This window comes from Ambystoma mexicanum, chromosome 5p (assembly GCF_040938575.1).
Source record: "Ambystoma mexicanum isolate Mex_15411 chromosome 5p, UKY_AmexF1_1, whole genome shotgun sequence".
NCBI classification, from domain to species: Eukaryota; Metazoa; Chordata; class Amphibia; order Caudata; family Ambystomatidae; genus Ambystoma; species Ambystoma mexicanum.
Genome location: NC_090930.1, coordinates 864,393,478 through 864,418,347, shown reverse-complemented (window position 1 = coordinate 864,418,347; position 24,870 = coordinate 864,393,478).

Genomic DNA, 24,870 nt, shown 5'->3' with positions numbered 1-24,870 from the left:
AATAACTTTTTCGTCTTTGACGCATTTTCTCCAAATGTCAAGTTTGGCGCCCCAGGACAAGCGTTTTGGGGGGACATTTTATCTACATCTTTCCAGCAATTCCAATGTTACTAGCAACTGACTTTCAGGAAAAGTCTATGTAAACAGGCTTCACCTTAACTATGGGGAGGCGACCGACTCCCTGGAATATTTTTAACGGTTGCCTCAGATCAGCTGTCCAATTGGATTTGTGAAACGCAGATTTAAGGTGTATGTTTATATTAAAAACATTTGAAATAAGGCTCCAGGTATTACTTCAGCATTTTCTTTTCGTTGCCATATCTTTTTCCAATCCTTACGGATGTTTGAAGACTTAAGCAAACACTATCCCTTGAACAGATATCGCTTAGGTTTCAGAAGTCGTTTAACGTCTTCTGTGCACATGCGGCTCTGGACAAGGATAAACTGATCCCGCAATCTGCGGCCTTTGAAAGACTGGGAATGCTGGGGTATTAGCTGGGCAGTGTCTGCCGCAATCCGTCAACACATACTCTGGTGGAATCCGAAATGGCCGCAGACTGCCGCCAGTGCAAATCTACTGCTTTTTCAGTCGGGCTCCTGGAGACAGGCCACCGCGCGTGCTTACACAAACACAGCCTGCAGGATCAGGGGGCTTCAAAAGACAGGCGCTATTTCAGGTAATTAACCTGCGCAGTGCCTCGAGCAGATGAGCCGCGGCTAAGCTCAAAGTTCGAGTGCTTGACTTCCGTTGCAACAGTAGAGTCCCGACCGGTCAAGTACCACGTGGACCTGGGGAACAAACATGCCCAACCTGCGGCTAAAATGGTCCTACGCATTTACCATGATCCAAACCATCCACGGTTCAGTAAAACTAAGACCACTGCAAACAGCTCTACATATAAAACACGACTCATGTACCACATGTGATGAAAAAGACAGATTGACAGGAAAGTGTGTCGATTTTGCTTAGAGTAAAATACTGCAACAGCAAAGGAAGAGAACAGACGTGGTAATTCCATTGTTTTTTGTCTTCACCTTAAGATCTGCCATCAGAGTCGCACCTGGGGAAAAAATACACCTTGGTACCAGAAAAAAAAGTCAACCATATTTGCGAGCTGCAGTTTGCATCATTTAAGAACAAACTGAGCAAGCATAGAATGCATTTTAACAACATGTGTGGCAAATTGTGCATTGACTGCACATCAGCCCCGTAGAATTGGTCAAATACAACTACAGCACACACAATCAGATGGCACTCCGCGTAGGGAATGGGCTGGAACACGACGGAGCGGGGCCCCGGCAAAATATGTTTTGCTGCCCTGTCCCCAGACTTGGGGACTTGCCTACAACACTCACGCATTAAGGAGCAGGCTTCAGAAGACTCTGCAGCATTGCCATAAGCAGCCTGCTGCATGAACGGTGGGTTGATTGTGCGAGTGTGTGACAACTCTGCTTCAGAACAGGATACTCCCAGTGAGAACTGTCCTGAAGCCGAGTTAGCACATGTACAACAGACACTATGATTAAGGCCTGGTCAACTGAATACAGGAACAGACAAAGCCTCACATACTTGTTGCACCTCTCCAGACTGGTATATATGTCCTGCAATGTGGAGACATGTTTTTCTTAGGGTGAGTAGTGTGAACAATTAAAACTGCAGACCCCAACTTCCATTATTCTCTCAAAAGGATTTCTTACTGAATCAAAATAAGACATGTTTCAAATTGAACATTCTGGACATACTTATGTTCCCATAATGTTCTTTGCTTTTATGTCAATCTTTAGAATTGGGTTCTATGTAGAGATACTGTATTACATGAACTGGCCTGGGACCACGCCCCAGTGTCTAGGATTGTTTGCTGTCTGCAAGTGTTACTCATGTTGGGTGTGTTTTTGTGTGTGGTGTGGCTAGCCCAGTGGGTATGCATAGTACTTGGGTGGTGTGTTGGAGGGGAGCAGGAGTGGGTGGTTAGTACAATGTCTATTCTCTAAATTCTTCTAGGTGGCTAATCTACACAGATCTATCTAAGTGTGATGCATGGCTAATGTTGACAAATCTATTTAAATGTGACGCATGGCTAATCTTCACAAATCTATGTACGAGCCATGGTTAATCTTCACAAATCTAAGTGTGACGCGTGGCTAAGCTCCACAATTCTAAGTGTGACGCCTGTGCAGTTTGGGGATCCATGCAGAGGCTGATCCTCTGGGAGAAAGAAGGTCATCCAGTGCTGGTGTCTCGCAGAGGGTAGAAATTGTAACTGGGCTTGACCAATTGTCACTGTCCAGAGGCATCCTGGAAAGGGGTGCTGGCCGTCCTTTAACGACCTGCAATTATTGCAGGTCGTTAAAGGTCTGGCAGCAGTACAATTACTCCTTTGCTCTTAGTCCTGGTCGCAGTGCTCTTTTGCTTTGCATATGTTTAGGCATGTGGCAATAATGCCAAATGCCTAAACATATGCAAACGGGGAGAAAGCTCCCTTTTAAAACGTTAGTCAAGATGCAATGTTTCATGAAATGCGCTTGTGATGCCATTGCGGCAGTGAGTCCTTCCTTAAAATGGAGACTAGTATCTTACATTTCTTTGCACCAGCATCTTGTATATTGGTACAGTGCATTATCACTCTAATAAATCCTTGGAGGGGAACATCTGCATAGTTTTCCCACTCGGAAATAAGCTTGGCCTTGAGAAGGACCAGGGTATGGTCGAAACACGTGTTGGCATTTGGGCATGTGTTAATTGATATTTGAAGAATAAATAATAGCATGGTATCCAAATAAGGAGTGAGTCTTATTATGAGAACAACTTTTTCATTGAAACTACGAATTTTTACCACAAAGAGATTTTTGGACTAGCACCAATAGAGGTGCCACATTGTTCAATATTTTGCATTAGTTGATGAATGTTCTTAACACCATACATGACAATCCTCTGGAAGTTTGTGACCAAGGTAATATTTATCCAAATGATGTTACTAAACTATTTCTGTGATTCTCAAATTGATTAGTGTTGTAAAAAAATGATTTTTCAGGCTTGTATTATTTTGCATTATGGGATTTCTAATCAGCATGTGGATTATGAAACTGAACATGTTTCTCTAAGAATGTACATATTGTAAGATTGTTTATTTGAACAATACACAACTCAAATGAAGGCAATCAGATTTCTCAAGTTTCCTGTGGCCACACGTGAGGTCCTCCAGTCCTGTTTTTTCCCTTTGAATTCTGGAACTTGCATCTTTTTCGTACCCATTTGACGTTTAGGTAAAAAAACTACAAGTCAAAGAATTCCGAGAATAAACGGGACTTGGTGGCTTTCTCACACATGACCATTGAAACCCGAGAGGGTGCTGCTCTATAAAACAGTACTGGTGTAGGTCTTGAAATCCAAAATGTAAATATTCGGAACACGTGGAGTTTAAAGGCATGTGTTGAAGTGCCTGAACTGTCGAATGTATTAAAATCCCAGCTTCACTGTTCAACCAAAGTGTGTGATCCTGGGAAAATAATGTAATCACCTGTAGTTTTGAGGACTGGCCTCAGCAGAGCCATCATTAACATTGTTCCCCTTTTGCTGCCAGTCACCAACGTGGCAAGGGCCATCCAGAGTACTGTGCCATAGGAGAATGAGTGAAACGCTATGCGCTGTTATGCTATGTTATTGAACCTTGTATAGCACATATTCTAGTATAAAATAGCAAGTGTCTATGTGTGTGTGTTGGGGTAAAGGGGCAGGTGGACGGACAAGAAAGTACCTTTATACTTAGTGTGCCACAAATCAATATGCATTCAGCAATGCTAGCCATTATGATATGATATAAGTCATTTATAAAGCACCTGTACACAAGTGTTTCTAAGTGCGACAAGACAAGTGAGTAAAGCCAGAGGTAGGACAAGGCAGCGTGGCTCTGTGTAGTGCAAGGAGAACAAGGGACTGTGGGGTTACAGTTACAGCTCCTAGGTGCGTGGTAGGCCGGGAGGCAGTGCAAGGATGACTGATCAAGAAAGAGCCTGGTAGAGGGGGGGCGCTGTTGCGCACGAGAGAAGATGGCGGCTCTTGTGTGAGCTCCGTCTAGACCCAGGGCCACGAAGCCAGAAAAGACAATTTGCAGGCTCCGGTTACCGGCGATTTTTGCAGAGGACGGGTGACAATATCTTCAGATACCCCACACGAAATTTCAGACTGATCGGTGCAGGGATTCCAGAGATAGAGGCCCGGATGTTCTTCGGGCAGCCCGGAGATCGGTGAACGGCGGGAAGAGAGAGGAGCCCCGCCCCGGCGTGGCACCATCGTGCCGCTCCTGCCGTTCACTCAGCGTGAGGAAGCCGCGGCTACCCCAGATATCGTGCATCGCCCACTGGCCCACCTGCCGCCTTCTTCGCATGGGAACCTGAGAGGCCCGGACGGGTGAATGCCTGCCCTGTGGTCGGACCGCACTTGCAGAGGTAGGCCCCCCTCGCCTCAAACCAGCATGCCACCTAGCTATCCCCGAGGGGGCCTCTCCGCACCACCTACGCGGGCCACCATCTCCCAGGGACTGTTGACCGTAGACGCACTGAAACTAGCGCTCCATTCGTTCATATATGACAGTGGGAAATGACTGCCCCCTCTAATAAAGCTACGACGGGGCGCGGACTCCAGCGCCGCCTGGATAACCCACATCTCCCATTCCGGGGACGATGCCCAAAAACTTTGGCCCGAAGAAAGGCAGAGGAACCATCGGCAAATTCACGACCGCGATGCAAAGAGAAGTGGAGCCCGAGACAGACCAGGAAACGTTGGTGCAGGAGAAACAGGCGGCCCCAGCTACAATGATGGACCCCCAGGCCATTTTTCAGGCGATGCAACAGGGCTTCGCTGCACTCACGGACAAATTAGATGGGATCACGGCAAGTGTCGCCAACATTAAGTCACAACTTGACAAGACAACCACGCGCATGACGGAGGCGGAATCCAGGATATCTGGCACTGAGGACGCTTTAGAGGCCCTGAAAATCACGGTATCCACAATGGCTATCGAACTTGGAACGGTGAAGTTCAAATGCGCAGATTTGGAGGCTAGATCTAGGAGAAACAACATCTGCATTATTGGTGTTCCAGAAGGCGCCATCAAAGGGTCAATGGAGAAGGCAGTGGAAGATCTCCTCCGCACACTATTGGGTGATCCCGGATGGTCACCGATGTTCATAGTCGAGAGGGCGCACAGATCACTCGCCCCGAAACCCAGGACATACCCCAGGCCCATCATAGCGCGCATGTTAAACTACAGGGACAGAGAACTGATCCTTAAAACCGCCAAGGAAAAACAGGAGCTCAAATGGGAAGCAAATGTTATCCGCATCTTTCCGGACTTTACCTTGGCGGTCCAACAGGAAAGGAAGCTTTTTACAGGAGTCAAGAAAATGCTACGCGAACAGCAAGTTCAATACGCAATGCTCTAACCCGCCAGGCTCAAAATCCAGCATCAAAACAAGTCCTACTTTTTCACATTTCCCAAAGAACCGGCGACCTTCATAGAAACGCATATCCCACCAAACACGGGGCAGTCTTAAAGTGTGGGCGATTTGAACCAGACTGAGACCTAAATATTCTCACCCCGTCCTTGAAGTGAAAAGGAACAACAACGCCTGAAGCCTCCACCCTGGAGGCCCACTAAAGTAGTATGTACATCTCTAATCGGCAATGGAAACACCGTCCCAGAAGTCAGAAGGATGTGCGAGAGCAACATGCGTAAACCGGACACGACACCTATAAGTGAAGCTGGCTTGGGCTCTGGAGGCGCCGCAGCCCCCCCTGTAGCAGGTGCTTGAAATGTTGGTGGGTGGGGAGGGATGGATATCTAAGGGCACAGTTGAAGTTTGGGGAACTGTGAGGGTGGGGGGAGGCACTTACACGGGAGTTGCAGGGTTTTGTTATACAAGAAAAAGCACACAGATTTCAGACATGCCGTCATTCCATCCCACAATGGCAGTTTATAAGAGGCCACATGGCTTTGTACACCCCATAGACAATGGCTAGCTTAGACAAAGACAACATCAATATGCTTAGCTGGAATGTAAGGGGCCTGGGATCTAGGATTAAGAGGAGGAAGATACTGGCCTACCTCAATAGACACGCGGCCAAGGTGATCTTCCTACAGGAGACGCATTTTAGTCCGCGACAAGGAGGACAATTGATGCCTAACTGGGGTTCGCATCAGTATTTCACGACATACTCCAGCCGGGCTAGAGGGGTAGCAATTCTGATTCACAAAACACTGCCCTTTGAATGTATTGATGTTGAGTGTGATCCGGGGGGGAGATATGTCATGCTTCGTGGCAACCTATGTGATAATGAATTTGTCTTTCTGAACGTGTATGGTCCGAACATCGACCAACCAGACTTTTATGCCTCAGTGTTTGAAAAATTGGCAAGATACCCGACAGCCCGGGTGATTTGTGGCGGGGACTTTAACACAATATTGGATGTACATCTCGATCGCACATCTACGCAAGCTAGATCACTGACTAAAGCCGCGCAAGCAATACACCTACATATGGCTGATCTACAACTAAAAGATGCCTGGAGAACATTGAACCCGATCGGTAGAGAATACACCTATTACTCCACAGTCCATGACATGCACTCCAGGATAGATTTATGGCTCATAGATGGGGACAGCATGGCATGGGTCACAGACTCCCATATACACCCAAGAACGTACTCAGACCACTCACTGATACAGCTAACACTAAGAATCCCTGGTCGGGCCCTCTCCAGACCACCTTGGAGGTTCAAGCCGACAGCCCTGAAAGATCTGGTCTAGAACACCTCGATGAAACAATATATACAGGACTACTTCGATAACAACGAACACTCTGTCTCTAACCAGTCTATACTATGGCAGGCGTTCAAAGTCTGCATCAGAGGTCACTCAATATCCGTAGAGGGGGGAATCCTTAAAGACATTCGGAATAGGTTAAGTAGGCTAGAATCTCAAATAGCGTCCCTGCAATCACAATACGCATCCGCTCCGTCACCCCAAATCAGCTCTGAGCTAAAGACCAAACTAGACGAATACACCGAGACCGCAGAACAGGAGGTCAGATACTTTGATCGACCAGCTGCAGCCCGTAGATATGGGGAAGGGGAACGCCCGGAGAAATTATTAGCTAGAACGGTACGCATAGAGAATGGCCCCACTACCATACCATGCATACAGATGCCTGATGGCACGGTAACCACAGACCAGGACAAAGTGAAGGAGGCCTTCTATGCCTATTACAAAGACCTATACTCCCCGCAAAGCACTGCAACAGATGACGAGATTGAGAGCTACCTGGCCCAGATTCCCACAACCCTGTTAGCGGACACCACAAGGGAAACACTTGAGCTACCCATCACCGAACCTGAAATACTCGATGCAATAAAAGCTCTCCCCAACGGGAAAGCGCCAGGTTCAGACGGGCTAAGGGCTGAGTTCTATAAAGAGTTCAGTAGTGAACTGGTTCCCAGGCTCCACGCGGTGTGGATGGAGGCTCTGGACACAGGGGAACTCCCTGAGACCACCACGGAAGCTATAATCACTCTTCTGCTGAAATCAGGGAAGCCCTCTGGGGATTGTGGATCATACCGACCGTTATCCCTAATAAACACTGATGCCAAAATCCTGGCCAAAATAATAGCATCTAGGCTTACACCACTGATGCCGTACATGATACATGAAGATCAGGCGGGGTTTATATTGGAGATGCCACCAAATCATTGCTACGATACCCCCATAAATCCAAGGTATAGCTGTCTCCTTAGACATGAGGAAAGCATTTGACACTGTCTCATGGCCGTTCCTGTTTGGGGTGTTACGAAATTATGGATTTGGCCCAAACTTCATAAGGTGGATCCGAATACTTTACATGCGACCATACGCTAAGATCAGAATTAATGGATCTTTCACAGATATACTTGAACTACTGGGGGGTACTAGGCAGGGCTGCCCACTCTCCCCACTACTCTTCGCCCTGGTTATTGAACCCCTAGCGGACATACTCAGATTCCGTTTTAGCACATTCGGGATATGACTAGAGGGTAAGCCACATATTATAGCGCTTTATGCAGATGATATCTTATTATACCTGAAGAACCCAGACCGCACACTGGGCAGGGTGCTGGCTGCAGTGAAAGAGTTTGGTGAATATTCAGGTCTTCGTCTAAATCCCAATAAGTCGGAGATATTCCCACTCACGGATGCCACCATGCAGCCCCAGAACCTCCACGGCCTTATATGGAGTCCATTACACATTGTTTATTTAGGTGCGGCAGTCGCCAGATCCGCTCAACTCTCCCGAACGCTAAACTACACCTCACTGACAGACGCACTTTGCACCAAAATAAAGCGCTGGAACACCCTTCCAATATCAATGATGGGTAGGATAGCATTAATCAAAATGATCATTCTGCCTAAGCTTTTCTACCTGTTCAGTACAGTACTGGTGTGGCCGGGTCACACACTATTCTCCAAAATTAATAGTGCATGTATGGCGTTTGTGTGGGGAGGTCATTCGAGGCTGAGCTGGAGGGTGCTAACAGATACGTATCCCAGAGGCGGCCTAATGGCCCCCGACATAGAATTGTATTACCTAGCAGCACAGGGACATTACGCTGCCGACTGGGCCACCTGCTTCCTCAACCCTGGCCCCCAATCCCCTCCTGCGAGGGAACAGGAAGTGATACTGGCCCTACAGAAAACCACTGGGCCCACACCTAAACGATACAACACTATGCATCCATCCAATGTCACAATCACTGCATGGGCCAAAATAAATGATATGTTTGTTGGCGGCAAACTATACCACCCGAGCATGCCAATATGGGGCGACCCCCACACACCCTTCCCCTTGGAAGGTGCGGTGGTAATACACTGGACTGCCAAGGGAATCACACAATGGGGACAGATGTTTCGGGACAAACAGTTTGTGGAGTGGGATGAGATTAAGGACATGGTAGGAAACACAAACACAGACAGACAGCAATTCCACAAGGTTGCAACAGCCGCACAACGGATCTACCCATCATTCCCAAACGAACCCGAAATAAACATGGGCCTTGGTTACATATTCACGGGGGGGACACAGAAGGTTACGGCCTCCACTCTCTACAAAACTATAATGCAAACACGCCCGAAAACACCCCACACCGCAAAGGCCGCCTGGGAGCGTGATCTGGACCAACTGATATAAGAACAGGATTGGTCCCAGATCTGTGCACTGACTAAGCTGGTGTCCTGCAACTCGAGATTCAAATTGATACTCTATAAAATTATCCATAGAACCCACTATACGCCAGCGAAACTCAAGCGTCTATATCCCACTCTCTCTGGCAGCTGCCCAAGATGCAATTCTGAAAATGCTAATATATACCATATGCTGTGGGACTGTGTAGAACTAAGTTAATACTGGGCCGTGGTCTGTGGAGCTCTGGATAAGATGGCAGACCAACCGGTTGAATGGACACCAAAGTTGTGTATATTGGGGGCGGTTGGGAAAATGAACCCAACTTGGCGAAAACTGCTCAATTTAAGTCTGCTGTTCGGCAAAACGGGTCATTCTGATGAGGTGGAAAAACGCTCGCCCGCCAACAGTAAAGGACTGGAACAGAGACATGCTGTGGGCTAATGACACCGAAGAACTGTATATAGATTCAGTTACGACCCCCTCTAGACCCAGAAATATATGGACACGGTACAAACAGTATCTAGCAGAGCAACCAGCCCCTGAGGATGTTAATGTAATGTAAAATTGGCCAATACATGTATTATGATCACTGTAATTGAATGTCGCAAATGTAACTGCATAATCTGTGTGCAAGGTTAAATAAAGTTGTAAAAAAAAATAAAAAAGGAAAGAGCCTGGTACCCAGTGACACTCTGAGGGTAGTCAAGAAACCAGTCGGTACAGCCGACAGGTTGGGTTAATGTGCCTACTGCAGAGATCTTTGTTGAAACTACTGGCCAATGGGTTCCAATCCCCTCAAGTTTCATCCTTCTGAGGTCAAGCTGGAGTGATGACATCACAGAAAGTGGCATCATATGCAAATTAAGAAGCCCCGCAATTAGTTTGCAGAACTTGGCCCCACAATTCCTAGGGCCGGCCCTGGTCATAGCAGGCTGGCAGGCCTGCAGCAGAGCACAGAATACATCATAAACTGTACTCTGGCATTAAGATCTCATAACTACCACACAGAGATGTTGTATGCTTTCGTGGGCCGTGTTAAATGCCAAACCATGTGGTTGTCCCTCAAAATCATTAAAACAAATTGGACTAAAAAGCTCCTGGATTAATCTTTTGGTAAAACGAATCCGAGTTCGATTTCTGAGACACAGCTGGAGTTACAGTGTGGATGTTTTCCCCAAAGAAGTTTTCCAAAAGGAACAGAAATGCACAGTTAAAAATGAAAAAAGCACACGGAGTCTGATCCGATTCGAATTAGACATACGGTATTGTGACTTGTGTGGTGAGTTTCCAATATGCTGCCAAATACCTTTTGCAAAATAAAAAAGAAAACAGCATAGTTGTTTCCTGACAAACTGAGCACAATGAAGCAGTTTTCACGCCTTGAAACACTTGTGTATAGGCGCGTTATAAATGCCATATCATATCATATCAATTTTAAGCACTTTTATAGCTGCATCTTTGTCAATTAGTTTGGAGCTAGGCTGCAGATTACTATTTCTAAAAACCAAAAGGGGAATTATTAAAGCACATTTCCAAAATTGGGCAGGTAAGGCTGAACATCCTCCCAATGTTCACATTAACATGATATTCGGCCAACACTAGCATGGAAAGGCCTCCAGAAAAGTGTATGGACACAGTGACATGAACATTTAAAATACCATTCGCCACCCGGCTCATTGGCGCTCATTTAATCAACATGGGAAAGACCAAAGGTTGAGCCAACCTTGGCCCGTATTCAAATCTATTATCAGAAGCTCACACACAAATCTCGACAGCATGAGCTCAGCCGACTGATCTGTCTTGCCATCAAACAATAGTAAATGTTTCAGACTTAACACAAAATGTCCAAACGAAAGACCATTTGTAGCCTTGTACCAGAGTGTATTCCTGATTGGCGTTACAAACAAATTACCTAATTGTCGCAGGATAGTGGGCTGTATAGTCATTTGGTCGACAGACAAGTGGTCGACAGACAAATGGTCGACGCAATTTGGTCGAAAGACAAATGGTTGAATTTTTTTATTTATTTTTATATATATTTTTCAGGTTTTCGTTTAGGAAGAAAAAGGGTTTTTTCGCAAAAAAAGGGGGTTGGGGGGACCCCCACCCAAAAAAAAAAAAAAAGTGAAAATACAAAAAGAAAAAAATTCGACATTTGTCTTTCGACCAAATTGCGTCGACCATTTGTCCTGCCGACCTTTTTTTTCGACCAAATGACCTGTAACCGGATATTGGTAATCAGTATTTCCTCATAACAATCAGCAGTGGCTCAGAATAACGCACAGCAATGGCTTAGTATCATTATTAACCTAAAATATTCAATGGCTTACAAGTGTCCATATCTCAATATCCTCACAGTGGCTCAGGACGCGGTGCCATCAGTGGGTCAGTTTGGTTAGTGGCTCAGGATCACGAGTGGTTGTGCAATGAGTGGCACAGTATACCAGTGGCGCCGCCATGGGTGAGATAAAGGGGGGGCCACAGACACCTCTATGAAAACACTGGTCCCCCCCACCGGCCCGCCTGCGCCTCATAGAGGTCAATGAATGTGCCACCCCAAGTGACCTTATCAGGCACCCCAAGGAACAATGTCTGGGGGCGCCCCTGCAGTATATCTGAGGCAGTGTCTCATCCGTGGCTTGAAACTGCCTTGGTATTGTCTGTCTATCAATTCTATCCGTTGTGTCCTGTTATCAATGGATTGGTAGAATGATTAGTGCAGCATCTCCAGTGGCGCAGCGTCCTGGGTTAAGTATAGTTAGTGACTTAGCAGCTGTGGCGCAGTGACTAAGTAAATGGCTTAATATCATCAATGGCTCAACAGACACCCAATGCAGCTCTCCCTCTTTTCCTTAAAGGAAGCAGGTAAGTCACAGGGACTATGTAGAGAAGGGTCTGGGTGGAGGTGAGTGCATGAAAAGGGTTGTGGATGTGAACGCATGAAATGGTTTTGGAAACTAAGAGTTCAAACACTACAAGTCCTGTTGCAGGTGGACTTTCCTTTTCTCCTCTTCCTTCCCTCACCCCCCACCTGTGCTAACTCTCCACCTGTCACTGCCACTGGGGCCTGGTCCCGCCAGAGTCACACAGGGGCCAGACCACCCCTACCAGTACCTCCAGCATCCCTTCTCAGCCCTTTCCCTTGGCCCCCTTTCCAGGACTAGCCCAACTGCTCCTCCATGTCCACTGCACTCTTCCTCCCCTCCCTCTCTCTCCCCTGGCACTTGCCATCTTGGCCCACCCAGCAGTTGCCCGCCTCCCCACCCTTGGGGGCACACCACTCCTGACCTTCTCCGTCACCTCCTCCCACCCCCGAAATTATCACCTTTTCATGCACTAGCACGGTAGGATTGTCACAAGGCCAATATAACCGTTTTTGTTGTTTTACTTTTTGATTCCCATGGCCCCCCACCCATCTTGTGTTGTGGTACCTGAAAACACCTGTGTATAGGCACCATACAAATATGCAATAAATACATAAATAAAATGGTTGGCAGCTGAGGCAGCGGCATCTGGGGCTTTTAGTGAGGAATCCCCCCTCCGACTACATAAAACAATGAGAAAGGCAGAGGGTAGGGAAGGTGTGGAGAGATGTCAGGCACAACTGGGGGAAGAGGTGACCCCTCTCACCAAAGGAAAAAAAGGCAGTAGAAATAGAGATGGGGCTTTATGCTAAGGGAGGTGTAGGCACGGTGGCGTTAAGAAGGTGAAGCTTGGAGGCGGTACCACACTGTAGTGAGGTGCGGGGTAAAAGAGGACGGCTACTCCTGAGAGAAAACATCTGAATGAAACAAAATGAGTTCATTCTTAGGCGATCAGTGTGATAGTGATAACCAGCGTGGCTCGGCCTGAAAGCTAACTGCTATGTTCATTGTTGACCAGTCTGTTCTGGGGAGCAGGTCATGTTGATTAGTGGGAATGGGGGGAGAATGACTGACTAGTATTAGAAATACATGCATACAAGAGCAGCTGTTGAGGAGAGTGCTTAAAACAAAAAATAAACCAATAAATCACAAATAGCGGATTCACCCAGTCTGGAGCAGGAGCTAGTGAGGCAAGAGAGAGCTAGACAGAGGACAGGATGAACACAGCAGAACTGTTACTCTGATGGCACTATATTTTCGGGGATGCTCAGTGGCAAAGGTTCAATGATGACAATTCCATGGTTGTAACATACTCAAGATTCCCTTGAAAATGTCAGATACGTTTCTTTAAAAATGACACACAACATACAATGCAATAACATTCTTTGATACTCAATTTCCTCAATCAAATTAAGTGAAAGTTCTTATTGTTCTGTCTTCTTTATGGGACATTTAACAGACCGCAGGCTATCACTTTTTGAGTGAACTTACGGGCAATTAAATAATCAGCACTGGCATGTATTAGGTAAAGCTGATTATGCCACTGATTTGTGTTACTTTCAGGTGAGATTTTTCACTTCCAGGATGTTTGTTAAATGCTCCTGGGTCGAAGGTCAATTCCGGCTGTTCCTGAAGGAGCCTTCCTGGCCCCTTGACCGCTCATGACCCAGTAACAGGCCAGCTCAGCAGTTGATCAGTGACTTCCAACTGCCCCCACTTTAGGTTGGAGCAGCATCGTGTTGCTCTGCGGTCCCCCGTAATGGCCCTCGTTTGACCGCATGGTGTTTAGATCTTTCCCAACGTACAATATATTTCTTGGTGGCTGGTGGTTATTTGCTTGTGATCGGCCAGTAACTCCACCTGGAACAGGACTTGCAGCGTTTGAACTCTTTTAGTTTCCAGGTACAGTATGTGCACCTGACTCTTATTAGAACCTTTGCTATAGGTACCCATGGTAACACAAATTCCGAAACAGAAGGTGTCTTATGCGTGTTTTTTTTTTATTCTTACTAGAACTTGTGTTATAGATACTTAAGTTCACGTACATTTCTAAACCCAGGATGCCTTCTGCATGGATCTTAATGTAATTTATAATTGTCGAAAAATCGGCATTAAAATGTGGATCTAAAAATGCAAGTTTGTTTAGTTTTTGAAACTATGCCATGTGGATTTGTTTTTGTTAAAATTGGTGGTTATTAGGTGATAGATAACCAGCACATTTGGCACTTGCAGCCAGTTCATCTTATCAATATCAAATTAATTACGCATGTATGTATCACCTTGTAGGCGCAAATTAGCTCAAAAGTATGCATTTCTGCTCCAGAAATGTGTCTTTGTCTTATAGGGAACCAATATTTTATACACAGCTTGAAAAACCCAAGATAGAGAGACAATTCTCAAAGATTAAGACAACTGCATATGTGATTCACCCTCATTAGTGCCTTGGGTTGATAACGCTATTTATAAAATGAACATGTACACTATAATTAGCAGGGGTCTATTTTCTTCACTTGATGAACAGCCTTTTTTTAATCTAGTCCTGGCCCAAAATCTGAGAGTATGTAGCCTAGTTTCTGGTGAGGTGGGATTCTTTCTACTACCCATTTATGGCATTGTCACTGGTCTTTCCTTGTCAGGATCTCAATTAAACCAGATCCTCTTTGCCCTAAATCAAGGGCAACAGGCGGAATAGAGTGCACAAACAAGTCAGAGCAGAGGGAGAAAAAGGGCATATAAGAGGTGAGGTGTACGGTCAGTGGGATGAATACCAGCAGGAAAATACATTAAACAGAGTTGGTTATCAGATTCATTGAAAATGGTGGTCCACTCAAAATGCTGTTAATAGGTAATGCAGGTGTTAACGTTATACAATATTAGTACCCGGCGAGAGTCAAGCAGAATGCAATACGCATTCTGATTGGGTCTCGCCAGGTCCTTACCCGGCCGAGAATCCTTTGATTCTCGGCCGGGACTCCAGCTGCCTTGTCCTCAGCAGGAGGGCGTGGCAGCCCCTCAGCCAATGAGGAGGCTCGAAGCTGCCTCTGCCCCCCGCAGGGGACTCCGGTAAGATTTTTTTTTTTCTTCCCTTCCCTCCCTCCTCCCTACCCCACCCCACTTACCTTCTTGCCCCTGCGTCCCTGGTGGGGGACGATGGCAGCCTCCAGCAGTGTGGAGACTCTGCGCCTCCACACAGCTGGAGGCTTCCATCGTCCCCTGGCAGGGACGAAGGTACGTTTTTTTTTCCCCCTTCTCCTCCCTCCTGCCCTCCTAACCCCACTTACCTTCTGCTTCTTTTATTTTCGGGAGCGGACGCGCTGGGAACACTTGTGTTCCCAGCGCGTCCGCTCCCGAAGGCCGCCATGGAAAGAGAAAACGGATTCCTGTTTTCCCTTTCCCGGTGGCCATTTTCTAGGTCGTTTTTTTTTTTTTGTCCCGAAACGCAGCGGCTTTTCGGGACAGAAAAAAATGCTTTTAGTGCCCCAGTCACGCATATAATGCGGGCCGGGGTACTAATAGCAATATGACCCTCGCAGCGGGGGCATTACCGACTCTGGTAATGCCCCGGGCTCGTATAACTATGGGCCCCGGGGCATTACCTGAGTCGGTAATTCCCCCGCCGCTCGGGTCATATTGCTTAATTATTGTTAGCTAGAGGCACACATGCTGAAACCACCCCCTCCCACAGGCACAGGACCACAACACTGCTAAGTTCCCTGGTCCACCACCCCAAAACACAAGACATGCATACATAAGCCTGGCTATCCCCTTCAGGCCTGCCCAGGTAGGTTTCACGTGACAATGCATCTCCAAAAACACCCAGGATCTTACCTGCAGATAGGGCCAGTTTCTTCCTATCTGCCTACAGCAATACTGCAGAGACTTCTACTGCCATGCTTTCCTCCCTCTACTCCTACTAACTTCTCACTCTGAGATACAGTATCTCTTATGGGTTCCTCAGCACCAAGATCCAATTAAAACGGCAGAGTTCTCGATGTATAAGACAGACTAGCATAACAAGAGCTACATTCTGAACTAGCCATGCCCGACTCATGTGTGATTGTCTCCGCCCTGCAACACAAAGCGACTCTTTAATCCTTCTAATACAGCAGTTCACATTTGCATGTCACACAAAGTCAAACCTTTTCATCCCCCATTGCCACGGTCTCCTCTCTCTTTCACAAACTCTTCTCTTCATGCCTATTTCTCTCTGTCTCCACTGTTCCTCTTCCGTTTTTCTGTCTCTTCCAAGCTGTGTCTTAGTTTGCTCCCCATGACGATGCTGTTGCCTCCTCACCCGCCATAAGTCTTTGTGGGCACACCTCTGTCACTGTGGGTGGTTATCCATCTTTAAGTGCAGCAGCAGACTACAGTTATCCATTCACTGTATCTGACATCCACAGGAAGAACAGGACAAGCAAGGACAGGCATAGCACTGACAGCACGCACTTCAGGACTGTGAGGCAGGAGCAATCAGGCTAGAGAGAAACTATTTTACAACCATGGCCTCGGACACATTTTAAGTCTACTCTATGAGTATCACAGAAACTAGAACGAGCAGACATCGTAAGTGCAAATTATTTGCACGGTATAAACCGCAAGCTGACCTTACGACTAAAAGAAATTGCACATAGTATTCATTCTGGGCATTTGATGAATATTACACAAAGTTTCACCCCATTTTTTCCAGAGAAGGCAATCCACCTGAGAACTGAACTTTGCTCAAGAAAGGCTCGCAGTGTATATGGAAGGACTTGCAACAAGATGGATTTGAGAAAGTCAAGAGAATGGTTCTGAAAGTCCTCTTTCTCAAACTATTTAATCCGGGTGAGAGACATACATTACAACAGAGGCCCCTGCCTATGGCCTGGGAAACACACAGACACAGCGGTATAGCTACTAGAAGAACATCATGGGATTTGCACCGAATACTTTAACCCAAGCTGAAGTTAATGACTCCACTGTTGAGAAGGAGATGTGTGCCTGCTCCTCGGCAACAGAGTGCCTTTGCATCTACGTGTGGGGCAAGAAGTTCTTGATGATAATGGATCATAAGACCTTGATCCATTGCCTGAGCCCAGGGGCTATGAAGATTGCTACACCATGCCTGGCTGGGCTGTCAGCGGACATTTAAGCATATATACATTGCATCCTTGAAAGACGTCAGTGGAGAGAGTAAGCAACATTGGCTTCAAGAAGTGAACAAAGACGCAGCAATGTCAAGACTAGAACAATGGGTAAGGACAGACTGGCTGATGAGAAGTAAGTTTGGGATGTCCTGCAACCATTCTGGAAGATATGTCCAGAGCTGTTGCTAGAAGGGGAGTCGCTATTCAGAAGCGACAAGACAGTGATGACACAAGTAATCTAGCAATTAATAATAGGCATGGCACAGGCATGCAAACTAGGATCTTCAATGACATAACAAAGAGCATAAAATACCTGCCGCTGGCCTAGGATGGACATAGAAATCAACAGTGCACTGATGAATTGCCATAAACGTCTGAATAGTGCCAAGCAATTGCAACTTTGAAGAGCATCCATAATCAATACTGAAATACCATCTGGTTCATGGGAAAAGAGAGGATTGGAATGTTTTAGTTCATTGGAGGTAATGGGTCCAGAACATAAATAAGGCATTGCATTGTAGACTACCTGTCAAAATGGACGGAACTTCGTTTTACTCATGCTGTTACCACAAGAAGCGTTGTCAGAACCTTACAGACAATATGCATGTGTGAAGGGTTACCGAAGGAATTGAAAACAGATAACAGAGTGCTACAGATGTTTGCAGAGATGGAGAAGTGCCCGAACTGCAATAACATAAAGCTGGAGAAAGCCGCTGTGTACCACCAACAGGCCAAACGGCAAGCTGAGCGAGACAATAGGTTCATAAAAGGCGGTATTCAGCTAGGGTTGGCCTCTTGCTTAGACCTGCAGACAGAGCATTGGCGGCATGGCGGCACACCGCCTGAAACTGCATGCTGTGACCAGAATATCCCTATTCCAAATTATGAGAGGCTGCACCCACACTGGTTAGCACATGGTTACCCCAAAAAAGAGGGATGATACAGCTATCAACAGGAAGGATGTCGTCTGGAGAATTAAACATGGAAAAGACAAACATCTTGGTATGATCAGAGAAGAGCAGTGAAAAGAATTGCAGTACAAGTAGGAGATCGAGTGTAAATCAAATGGAATCGTACAGACCCAGTCACAGGGTGCACATTCAGTGCGCCATTGAAGGCAGTGCGTAAAGGTGCCAACCACTTTTGTACTGAAGATGGTGCGACAGGGTCAGGGTCATGAGCCTGCCAAAGGGGAAGAGGGACTCCTCCCACCCGGTGGCAGGAAGTTTACCAGCGACTGAGGGTAAGACTGAACCAGAGCATCTGATAGAGGCACTTTTTTCTATGATGCCATATTGGCAACCCAGGGGAGTGTTAGACTGAGGCATCTCTAGAAAATCCCCGGAAGGTGACGGATGGATAAGGCTCTGGCCTTTTGGCCCTCACTAAGAGCTAGAACCAGATAGCCTGTGTCACTTATCTCTAGTTGCAAACCTGATGAGTAGGGAAATAACGGGTACCAATAAATGACTGCAGAACTATGCATTTAATAATGAAGTGATAGAAACATTTACTTTTAACGAGTTTAAGCGTGTATCTTTGACCGCAAAGAATGGTTTACATATGCACTGTAAAATCAGTCACACATGCAGGGGAAATCTGCGAAGGGTAAGCAACACAACAGCATCCAGTTCACTCTTCAGGGAGAAAAATAAAGAAAGGATACAAAAATAATAATAAAATAAATAGAAATCGGCTGCGTTTGGGATTCCTTATCTTCCAAAAACAAAACTTACTACCATTTAGCTGTCATGGATTAGAGAAATCTCACAGGGAATTAATTGTTGAGAATGTTAACTTCAGACCAACAGTTTTGGCTTTTTTTTCTTTTGGTTCAGAGAGATCAGAAAGGATATCAACCCGCTTTCCTTATCATTTCTGTGCATTTGTCAATTGAACTAGGCACCATTGGGCAGTCTTTTGCCCTGGCTCTGCCCAAGCTGCAATTCTAATCTGGCACCAGTCCACCAAGTTCTGTTGCACATTTAGGGCCAGTGATTGCCCTTTTTAGATAGTACTGCTTAAAGTCGCATGCCCGTGCATCCCAGGCTGTCTACAGTCCGCTGGCCAGCAAGTAAAGGAAGGCGATCATTACTCGAGGGTAATGTCTCAGGGGAATGGGTTCTTTATTTAGCAATAGGGAAGGTGATTTCCTAAATGGTGCTCAAAACATGGATAAAAAAATAACCATTGGCAGTGTCATTACCTTTACGGTTTGCGTTGTGACATGAGAGGAGAGTTGATCCTTGCACTCCACCCACCTGCAGAGGCGTTGCTAGGGTGGGGCTGAGGGGGCTATAACCCCCGGTCTTTTGGTTCAAGGCCGGGATAGAAGCTCAGGAGCTACAACCAAAAAGGCTAGCTAGCCCCGAGTCCCGACATTAGCGTAGCCCTGGATTTCTCCCAGCCCTAGCACTCCACCCGTGTGGGTGACCCTGAGCAATGAATACATTAACGGAGGACCCGCTCCCCACACTGTGTTCATAAGGAGGCTATGAGTGGCAATACTCTTTGAGAATCAGAGTCTTTGCACACACTGTGGCAGGTGCATATCTTTTCAGGATCTTCCCCACAGAGGCGTCACCCTTGCAGTGAAGCCCGCACAGGGATATTTGTGAACATCTGGCCAGATAGGCCTTTCTCAGTGCTCTGGAAAAGATACACCTTGCACGTGAAAAGCGCTGGCATCCTGACTTCTCGCGGAAACTAAGACTCCACATTTGTTTGTGCTTACACGCTGGAGGCTAATCCCACCCCGTCCACTCATTTCACTGCTCTTCAGCTTTTAATGGTACGTCATGCATCATTGCTGAAGCCCACAGATGCAGCCAAGTTTAGACAATGCTCTTTTACTGCTAACCACATGGCATTGTGGTCCGATTAATCACATTTTATATGAAAAAAACACTGCACACGAAGTCAGGTTTCCAACTTTAATGCCTGACTGAGTGTTAGGGGCTTTAGGAGACCATCTTCCCTTCGCCTCCTCCAGCAAACAAAATCCCCCAGACAAGGGCTCTTAGACCTAAGTCGCTGATTCCTTGAGTTTTGTCAGTCCATAAATACTTCAATTTTTAATGGAGAGTTAGTACATTTCGGCATGCTTTTAGCAAAGACTTTTAGACGTTGGGTGTAGACGTTTGTCTGTTTATTTCTGAAATATATATTTTCAGATGAGAAATCCTGATATTCTGTGGACTAGTTGAAATAGCCTGTGCTGAAATCGTGATATTGTTGTTAAATTGTATAAGACCCCTTTCAATGAACTTTATATGTTTGCATGCCTGTACTACTCTCTAAATTTCAGGTTCCTATTGTGCTAGACAACCACCTACACCACGGCACATTTTTCCCGCAAGATTCTAATTTGACCCCGAGACGGTGAAGAAGTTTGTTATTGGAAAAGATAGCACAGCGTTGATTCGATGCATGCATACAGCCAGAGTTAATCTTAGAACATTGTTGGGAACCACGTGCCAGCATTCATTATTTGACATAAACTACTTTTAATCTGGGTTGAGAGGATGCAGGGTGATGCAGTCATTCAACGCACACCTCTCGTTCCTCAGTGGCCCAATGCAACAAATCCTATTCTCGAGGGATATGTTGAAGTTGTGGCACAAAAACAAGCTTAACTTTCCACAGTGCCTTTGAATCTGCTCATTTTCCAGAGGGAACTTGTTATGACTTGATGGTCGTGAAGATTATGGGGCCTCTGTCCACAAGTTCCACTCAGAAAGATACAAAAAACTTCCTGAGCGATCCTTGAGGCCACAGGTTTTTTGAGTGCCGAAGAACGCCAGGAACCAGGAACACCGGTGACCCCTCGACCACTGTAAAGCAAGCAGTGGGTCAGTACAATGGCAAACAATACACTGAATATCAAGGTAACAAATATCAAGGGGTTTACCAAGGGTCTGGGGACGGGAAGAGCACAGATGAGAATGGAGGTGTTCCGTGTGGCTGCAGAGTGTAGCAAGCGACAGCGGGTAGGCGTAGATTGTTGTAGAAATAGGCACTGCAAGACCTGTATGGAAAGGGTACTCCAAAAGGTAACAGAAGAGGAAATCCGAAAACAGTCCGTTAAGAGTTCCAAGGTCAAAAGCCAGCCAAGTTTGTTGAAACCAGGGGTAATCCAAAGGAATCCAAAAACACAGTTCAAAGGTCCTGAAACAGCAGAGCACAACAGTATCCAAGGGCTTGACAAAGGAATCCAGGAAGAACAGTCCGTAGTCCAGAATCAAGATGTGGAGACAGGAAGACACCGAACAGTGCCTGATTGGGTCAGCTGTGAAGCACTGAATGAGTGTTCCCTCTCCGGTTTTAAAGGGGCCTAGGAGTGTCATATGACCCCATCACGTGACTGATGATGTAGCACGTTTCCTTGTCACATGACCCAAGTTTTCAAAAAACGCTGCCGGGTCTTCCTGGGGGCGTGATGAAGCGAAGAAAAGGGCCGACGTCTCCGTCGACTGTCTCCAAGACGCCAGTGCAGCTGCCAGCGTTGCAATGGGTGAGTATGACCATAGCGTGTTGGATGTCCTCGTGTGTTCTTGTTGTAGAGCCGCTGCCGTGCTGCTCGAGGGAGTGAGGACATGAGGTTAGAAGGTGAAGGCAGGTCAAGACCTGAGATGGAGGGCTTAGTGGCTGCACGGGTAAGGTGACCAGTGGATGGTGTAACAGAGCCCCCCCCAAAGGCCCACGACCCCGTGGGCAATCAGGAAAATCTTGATGAAACTGGGCCACCAAACGAGGGGCATGCACATCCCGGGCAGGAACCCAAGAGCGCTCCTCAGGACCGTAACCCAACCAATCCACAAGGTACTGGAGCTGCCCCCTGAAGAGACGAGAGCCCAGAATAACTCCAACCTCATAAACATCAGGGTCATCCAGTGACACAGGGGCAGGGTGAGAGACCAGGCGCGTAGGACCAGGGCACGGTTTCAGGAGGGAAGTATGAAAAACTGGATGGACCTTCCAGGTTAAAGGAAGGGATAGGCGATAAGCCACAGGACTCAGGACACCAGACACCTGAAAAGGACCAACAAACTTGGGAAGCAATTTGCGACAGCCAGGCAAATGTAGATAGCGGGACGACAGCCAAACTCGGTCCCCACACGGTAAACAGGAGCAGCAACCCGTTTCTTATCGGCTGAAGCTTTCATGGCCAACTGAGCTTCCTGCAGATGGGCAAGAGTCTGGGCATGAACCATGGCCAAGTCGCGAACACAAGATGAGGCAGCAGGAGCACAAGAGGATGCATAATCAGGAATGGACAATGTACGGAGGTGTTGACCATAAAGGGAGTAGAACGGGGAAAAGCCAGTAGATGAGTGCAAGGAGTTGTTATGGGCAAATTCAGTGAGATGTAACAGTGTGCCCATGATTTCTGATGTTGTAGTGAAAGACAGCGTAAATATTGTTCCATGGCCTGATTTACCCTTTCTGTCTGGCCGCCGGTTTCCGGAAGGTAAGCAGAGGAAAATCGTGCATCAATACCCAATAATTTAGTGAGCGCATGCCAGAAACGGGACGTGAATTGTGAACCTCTGTCAGAAACCAAGACCGTAGGGAGCCCAAACAAACAAAAAATGGACTTGAAAAACAGGTTTGCCAATGTAGGTGCAGAGGGTATACCAGAACAAGGAATAAAGCGAGCCATCTTTGTGTAGGCATCTACTACAACCCACACTGTATCATAACCCTGTGAACGAGGGAGATCAGTCACAAAATCCATTGTAAGGGTATGCCAAGGTCTGGGGGGAATCGGCAAGGGCTGTAAAAGACCCAAGGGGCAATCCCTACGGAACTTACACTGGGCACACACTGAGCATATTTTGACATAATTCTCAACGTCACGCCTCATCGAAGGCCACCAGCACCAGCATTTAAGTAGATCCAGAGTATGCTGTTGTCCTGGGTGGCCATGGATGGCAGCATCATGAGACCATTCCATAGCTAGATTTCGAGTGTCACTAGAGGGTAGGAACAACCTGTTGTGAACAAAAGGTAGACCATCGTGATAAACAGGATGCCATTCTGCTAACTGTTGCGGATGTTGGGAAACCCATGTGCGTATGGCTGACAACAGAGGAGGCGAAGGAGTGCATAAGCATACTACATGCCCGTGGTCAAGCACCGTTTCTGGGAAGACCGGAATCGACACCTCTCCAGGAGAGCGGGATAGAGCGTCTGCTTTACCATGAGACAGACCAGGACGGTGTTTCACAACAAAGTGATAGGCTGCGAAGAATAAGTGCCACGGCACCTGACGACTGTTGACGCATTTGAGGGACGCGAGATCTTGTAAATTCCTATGATCAGTGAAAACTGTGCCTTGGTGTTTGGCCCCCATCAAATGGTGCCTCCATACCTGAAATGCGTCTTTAATCGCCAGGAGTTCCTTTTCGGTAACTGTATAATGGGACTCAGTAGATGTAAACTTGCATGAATGGTATGCTACAGGGTGTAAATGACCAGAGGTTGGGCAGGGTTGTGACAATACAGCTCCCAAAGCAAAGGATGATGCGTCTGCCTCGACAACGAATGGCAACTCTGGATCCGGGTGTTGTAGGACCGAAGCTGAGGTAAACGCAGATTTCAAGGACTCAAAAGCGGCCTGATGTTCGGAGGTCCAGATAAATGGGACATGTGGACTAGTCAATTTAGTTAATGGTGCCACTATAGTAGAAAAACCAGGGATGAATCGCCGATAAAAATTGGCAAAGCCCCGGAAAGACTGGAAAGACTTCAAGTTTACTGGGACCGGCCATTCCAAAACGGCTCGTACTTTAGACTGATTCATAGTCAATCCACCCGGTGAAATGTGGAAACCCAGAAATTCTACTTCGTTGGTATGAAACTGGCACTTCTCAGGCTTGGCAAATAGCGCATTCTTGCGCAAACGGAATAGGACTTCTTGGACGTGAAGGATGTGTTCGTCTAAAGAGGAGGAAAAGATCAGAATGTCGTCTAAATAGACCACCACATAATTGTCCAGAATGTCCCCAAAAACCTCATTCATAAACCACTGGAAGGTGGCAGGAGCGTTGCACAAACCGAAGGGCATCACCATGTATTCAAATAAACCCTGTCGGGTGCAAAACGCCGTCTTCCACTCATCCCCTTTACGGACACGTATCAAGTCGTATGCTCCCCGGAGATCTAATTTGGTGTAGATGGAGGCGTGTGTTAATCTATCCAAGAGTGGAGAGATGAGAGGTATGGGGTATCTATCTTTGATATTGATGGCGTTCAAACATCTGTAGTCTACACAGGGGCGAAGATCTCCCTCTTTCTTTAGAACAACGAAGATAGGGATGCAGCAGTCGAGGAGGAGGGCCGAATGTGGCCTAAACGTAATGCCTCCTGCAAGTATTCTTTCAAGGCTTTATCCTCTACTGGTGATAAAGAATAGATTCGGCCCTTGGGGATCTGAGCGCCTGGGACCAGATCTATGGGGCAATCGTAGGGTCTGTGTGGAGGTAAACCTTCGGCGGTGCCCTTGTCGAAGACTGACAAAAACTCGTGATAAACTGGAGGTATGTTGGAAAAGACAGCACCAACCATGTGCGAAGTGGGAGAGTGGTGTTCATCAGTCTTGGATAGGGTCAGATGTGCTACTGCACCCAACGCTGCAGCAGGTGTATCGATTACCTCCTCTCTCTCGA